Source organism: Oryctolagus cuniculus, chromosome 12 (assembly GCF_964237555.1).
Source record: "Oryctolagus cuniculus chromosome 12, mOryCun1.1, whole genome shotgun sequence".
Lineage (NCBI taxonomy): Eukaryota > Metazoa > Chordata > Mammalia > Lagomorpha > Leporidae > Oryctolagus > Oryctolagus cuniculus.
The window spans coordinates 56,760,315-56,766,797 of record NC_091443.1 but is presented as its reverse complement, the minus strand read 5'-3'; positions in this window follow the sequence as shown (position 1 = coordinate 56,766,797).

Below are 6,483 nucleotides of genomic sequence, written 5' to 3'. Positions count from 1 at the left end.
AATTTCTGGGCCCAGCAGTGGTTGTAATCACTCTCTTTCCTTTTCTGGGATCTCTGTGGCATGCATGCAAATTGCTGCCCCCAAATCCAAACCATGCATCTCTATTCAGTGCATCCAAGAGCTACATGGTGGGTCAGAGAGCAGGCCAGGAAAAATCTGAAAACAGTCTTCTCTCTCGAGCTAAGCAAGCGCTGACTCTCACCAAGCTGGGTTCTTGGAGTTGAAAAGCAAACTCCTTTATTTCGCACTGCAAGTCACTGGGAAGGAAGGGTATGATGTTTCAAAGGTGGAGGGAGTATGTAGAGGTGGAGAAGGAGGTCAAAAAGAGGAGTGTTAGATTTAGAGACCCAAGTACACTCTCCATTCTTTCAGAATTCCCTCTTCATTTTTTAAGGTCTTAAATTACTGGGATAGTAGATGGAGTTTTACATATCAGTGTCACATTACTAAGCATTCCTGGAATCCTCTCTGTGTTGACTAAGAAGTTGAGACATGGCTGATTGGATACATACCAACTTAGGAATACACCTGGACTTCAAATCTGTCCATTTCTTTCCCTTAAGGCCAATTCAGTCCTCTATGATCCAAGTCAAACCTTTTCCATATAAATTATAGTAATCTGGGCCAGTGTTGTGATATAGCAGGTTAAGCTGCTGCTTGCGATACAATGCTGACATCCGATATGGGTGCCAGTTGCTCCACTTCTGATCTAGCTCCCTGCGAGTGGCCTGGAAAGATCAGTGGAAGATGGTCCAAGTGCTTAGGCTCTTATACTCAGTGGAAGATCTGGAAGACGCTCCTGGCTCCTGGCTTCACCCTGGCCCAACCTTGGGTTTTGCAGTCCTTTGGGGAGTGAACCAACAGATGCGAGATCTCTGTGTCTCCCTCTGACCTTAAAAAAAGTGTATGTCCCTGAAAAATGCCTTCTAGAACACAGCACCCTCTGAAGGAATGTGTTGTAATTCTATCCATCCATCTCAACTCATCCCAAATGCTGCTGTGACTACTTGTCTCTACAAACCAACGCTCTAACCAAGCAGAATTAATCACTCCAATCTCTGTTCTCCTCTTCCGATATTTTATTTTATTTTTAATCTGGTCTCCATTCAACAACTGGGCCTTGAGAGAGTATGTTTCAGTCAAAAGCATTTTGATCTCCTTCCCCAGTTTTGTTCCAGGTATGCTGTTTACACAGAATTCAGTGTGGAAATGAGCTCTGTTAGACATAGAGAGCACCTGAATTTTATTTTATCCTGGCACTTCACAGTTGTGCTATATTGAACAATTACTTAATCTCTGGGAGCTCAAGTCTTCTTACCTGTAAAATGGGTAAAATAGTATACATAAAGTTAACATAATGCATAGCATGCAATGATACCCAGTTCTCACTCATTGTGTCCAATATAGTATGTACTTCATTTTCTAACTCTTATGACCTTTGCATATGGCATGTGCTGAATGCTTTTAGCATAAGTGCATGAATAAATGACTCATTCTACTCCATCTCTCTAGAACAGGTGCTCTTTGCTCTTTTCTCCTTCTAACACACCTGTGAAACTCTTACCTATACAGTGCCATTTGTAAAATCTCATTAGCAACACAGTGCACCATGGTAAAATCCTCAACAGAAGGGCGCATTCTCTAGGATAGACAAATCAGCAGGGATGTAGTTTGGAAGCCCCTGTTAAATATGTCAGGGCAGCAGGTGCCTCTGGTTGAGAATTGCTGATGAAGAACATATTCGTCCCACCAAACTGCACATCTTCCATCTGTAAAGATGCTGTCCACATTAACCCTATCCACAAAACTTTCCAAACTGAACACTTCTTAGCTTATTGTTCCAAGTACACATGTGAACTTTCAAAGTGACCATGTTTCCCTTTTTGTGTTCACAACAAGAAACTCAAGGCTACACTGGAAGGCCCATATTTTCATGATTGTGTTGAACATCAAATGGTATATATCTGGCCTCTCCTGTTGTATCATATTTCACATAGTCCTAATTTTATACTTATTTTCCCACTATTTTGTGCTAAGTATAGATGTAGATACTGAAGAGACCAAAACAGATGGACATAGGGACATAAACACAAATGTAAATATAAGCCACGTTTATAGATAGAGCAGAAAGAGTAACATCGAGTGTGGTGGATAAGACTATTTGTGTAGGAATCAAACCGATTTGACTGAATTGCTCCACCACTGCCTAGAAGGAAGGTCTTGAACAACTTATTTAACCTTTTTGAGCCTCAGTTTTCTATTCATAAAGTGGAGATAATGTGTATCTAGTTCATAAAATTATTGTAAGATTTAAAAAAGACGTAGCACAATTCCTGACCTAAAACAAATGCTCGGTGAACACCTATAATTATCATCATTATTAAAAGCATCTACACTGGCTCAGTACCACTAACAGCACATCCTCTTCCATGACTTAATTCTTCCAGCCTGCATTTCGACCAAGTATCATAACTGTTCTGATGGACTGCAGCTTCCTTCATGTGTCATATTCTTCAGTTTCTGATTCTCTTTTCAGTACCCTTGACTTGTCTTTTTTTTTTTTTTTAAACCAACGTGACCCTTGATGCTGTGACTTTTCTTTTTTTTTTTTTTTTTTTCTTTCAACCTTGAAACGTTCAGTTCTAAAATAACTGATGAATAATGAAGCAGACCACGGTCATGAAGGGAACCCCCTGTGAATTTACACTGCCAGTGTAGGAACCACCCATGAATGAAGAGATGGCAAGAGCATTCCTCTATTAGCAGGAATAGAAATGTGCCCATGTGTGCATGCATGCACACACACATGTATGTGTACATATTTGTCAGTTCTCTGTATTAGGTCTTGAAGACTGCCTTGCGGGGAGAGCCTCTACATGTCCAAAGACTCTGCAGAGGATGTGGGACGTGATGGGTCTGCTTGATGCTGTGACTTTTCACTTGATGCAGTCCATGGACTTTTCCTTAGTTTCATTCTCTGTCACTACTTCAGACCAACCCTCTTCTAATCCTTACCCAACTCAGCTTTTAGAACTAAAAGTACTCACTTGTTTAGATAGGGCACAGGGCTCATCAGATGCCTTAAGTCCTAAGTAACAGATATTTGTGGCCACAGTGGTCAACAGAATGAACCCTGAGCTGATTCATTAGCCAGGGAGTAGGATACAGGCCAGGGCAAAAATTCCTTGAGTAGTTGACTCAGGACAAAGGTGTGAAACTTTATTGTAAGAAACAGGAATTTGGGAGTGTTATGCTAATTAAAAATGTAAAGTTTGGGGGCAGCCATTTAGTCTACTTATTAAGGTGCTGGTCAAAGTGTTAGTATGTGTGATTTCTAGTTCCCAGCATTGATTGTAGGTTCCTGCCAGGGCTGGTGCTGTGGCACAGTGGGTTAATGTGGCCTGAAGTGCCAGCATCCCATTTGGGCGTCGGTTCTAGTCCTGGCTGCTCCCCTTCCAATCCAGCTCTCTGCTATGGCCTAGATAGAAGTAGAAGATGGCCCAAGTCCTTGGGCCCCTGTACCCATGTGGGAGACCCAGAAGAAGCTCCTGGCTCCTGGCTTTGGATCGGCACAGTTCCGGCCATTGTGGCCAATTGGGGAGTGAACCATCAGATGGAAGACCTCTCTCTCTCTCTCTCTGCATCTACTCTCTCTGTGTAACTCTGACTTTCAAATAAATAAGTAAATCTTAAAAAAATAAAAAGTTCCTGCCAATGCAGATTTTGGGATGCAGCAGGTAATTGTTGAGTTCCTGTCACACACATAGGATCCCTGGACTGGAGTCCTCTCTCCAGCCTTGGCTGGGCTGTTGTGGGCATTTGGAGACTGAAGGATGAGAGACCATTCTCTGTCTTTCTATCTCAAATCAATTTTACAAAAGGAAATTTTTCTCTCTGGAAAGGAAAAATGGATTTACATATTTGCACCAGTGTATAAAAATAAATGTCATTTTTAACGGATCGGGAAAGTATTTTCAGTTGGATTCAATAAAGGTCTGGCATACAGAGATCTCTTAAGGTTCTCAGTCATTTGTCATCTCATCTGGTGGTTGCTCTAGGGTGATATTTATTTTTTTAAGTAACCTTATTTTGAAATAATTACAGTAACTTATAAAATTAGTACTGAGAGGCCTCCTGTACTCATCACATAGTTTTCCTCAAGGTACCTTATATAAGGTATAGTAGCCAAAATATTGACATTGGTATATTATGTGTATTTATTTCTTTTTTTTTTTTTTTTTTTTTTTTTTTTTTTTTGACAGGCAGAGTGGACAGTGAGAGAGAGAGACAGAGAGAGAAAGGTCTTCCTTTGCCGTTGGTTCACCCTCCAATGGCCGCCGCTGCAGCCGGCGCACCGCGCTGATCCTGGCAGGAGCCAGGAGCCAGGTGCTTTTTCCTGGTCTCCCATGGGGTGCAGGGCCCAAGCACCTGGGCCATCCTCCACTGCACTCCCTGGCCATAGCAGAGAGCTGGCCTGGAAGAGGGGCAACCGGGACAGAATCCGGCGCCCCGACCGGGACTAGAACCCGGTGTGCCGGCGCCGCAAGGTGGAGGATTAGCCTATTGAGCCACGGCGCCGGCTTATTTCTATGACATTTTATCATAACTAGGCTTGTGTAACCATCAATACAATGAAGTTTCAGAACTATTTCACCACCACAAAGATCTTCATTCCCCTCACAGACACACCCACTTTATTCAGCTTCATCATGCCCCTGGCAACCACTAATGTGCTTTCCTTATTTATAATTTTACCACTTCAAGAATGTTACATAGGAGCAGGCTAAGCCTCTGCTTGCGATGCCCACCTCCCGTGTCAGAGTGCTTGGGACTAAGTCCCACCTCTGCATCCTATCCAGCTTCCTGCTAATGCTCATACTGAAAGACTGCAAATAATGTTCAAGTACTTGAGTCCCTGCTACCCATGTAGGAGACTCATAAGGAATTTCTGGCTTCCGACTTTGGCCAGGCCCAGCCCTGGTCGTTTCATGCATTTAGGGGGTGAACCAGAGAATGGGAGGCTCCCTCATCCCATCTCTCTCTCTCTCTCTCTCTCTCTCTCTCTTTCTCTCTTTCTCTCTTTCTCTCTCTCTCTCTTTTGCTATTTTCTTTCAAATAAATGAAAAGTAAATAAATGTTTTTAAAGTTATATAAGTGAAGTCATATGGTATATGATCTTTGAGGATTTTTTTTCCACTTTAAAAAATTTTTGCCCTTGAGACTAACCCAAGATATTTCAGCTATCGATTGTTGAATGCTTTCTATTGCCGAGTAGCAGTACTTCATGCTTCACAGTTTGTTTAACCATTCAGCTATTGAGGGACATTCTGATTGTTTCTAAGTTTGACTATGACAACTAAAGTTGCTGCAGACATTTGCATACAAGTTTTTTTGTGGATGTAAATTTTAATTTCTGGGATAAATTTCCAGAAGTGTGACTGCTGGTTATTTCACAAACATAAGGAGTCTTCAAAAGTTCATAGAAAATATGTATTATGAAAAAACAATGCATACATTTCAAAATATTTTCGCATAAAATAAACATGTTTTAGTTTTCCCATGAAATTTTGAAGTATTCTCATATAGATTTAGTGTTTTAAGAAACTGTCAAAATACTTCCTTGAGTGGCTAGAGTATCTGACAGTTCCACCAATAAATGTATGAGAGATCTAGTTTCTCTGTACCCTCTGTAGCATTCAATATTGTCATTATTTTTATTTTCACTTTTCTAATAGATTTTCAGTGATTGCACATCATGACCTTCTTCGTGTTTCCCTAATGACTAATGATGTTAGTTAAACATTTTTTCCATATGCATATTTGCCATTTGCATATCCTCTTTGGTGAAAGTGTCTTTATGTTCTTTGCCCATTTTCTAGTTTGTATTGATTTTATTGTTGAATTCAAGGAATTCTTACTCTAAATATGAATCCTTTGTTATTTAGGTGATTTGCAAACATTTTCTCCATGCCATAGCTTAGTTTTCATCATTTTAACAAGGTCTTCATATAGCAAAATGTTTTAATTTTGATGTCCAGTTTATACATGTTTTACTTATGAATCATGCCATTTGTTTAGATATTAATATTTACCCCCTGTGTTTTTATTTTTAAATTTTTCAGTTTTATATTTTACATTTAAACTGATGACAATTTTGTGTTAATTTTTCTCTCTCTCTATATATATATATCCTTTTTCCTAGGTCTATCAATGCACAGCATATTATCTATGAATAGGAAGCACTTTCTGTGAATAATTGTAATTTGTAGAAAGATAACAAAGATCTTTAACATCTAGAATTTTGAGAGGGGCCTAACATTAACCAGCCATTTGGACTTCCCATGGCCCTCTCTTCACCTAACATTGCATTTACAGTAACATATCAGGGAACTCTAAGCTTAGAGAAGCAGAACTGCAAGCTCCTATTTACTGTTTCGCATTTTGAGTTTTTATTCTAATTTAGTTTTATTGAGAATTGTTCCT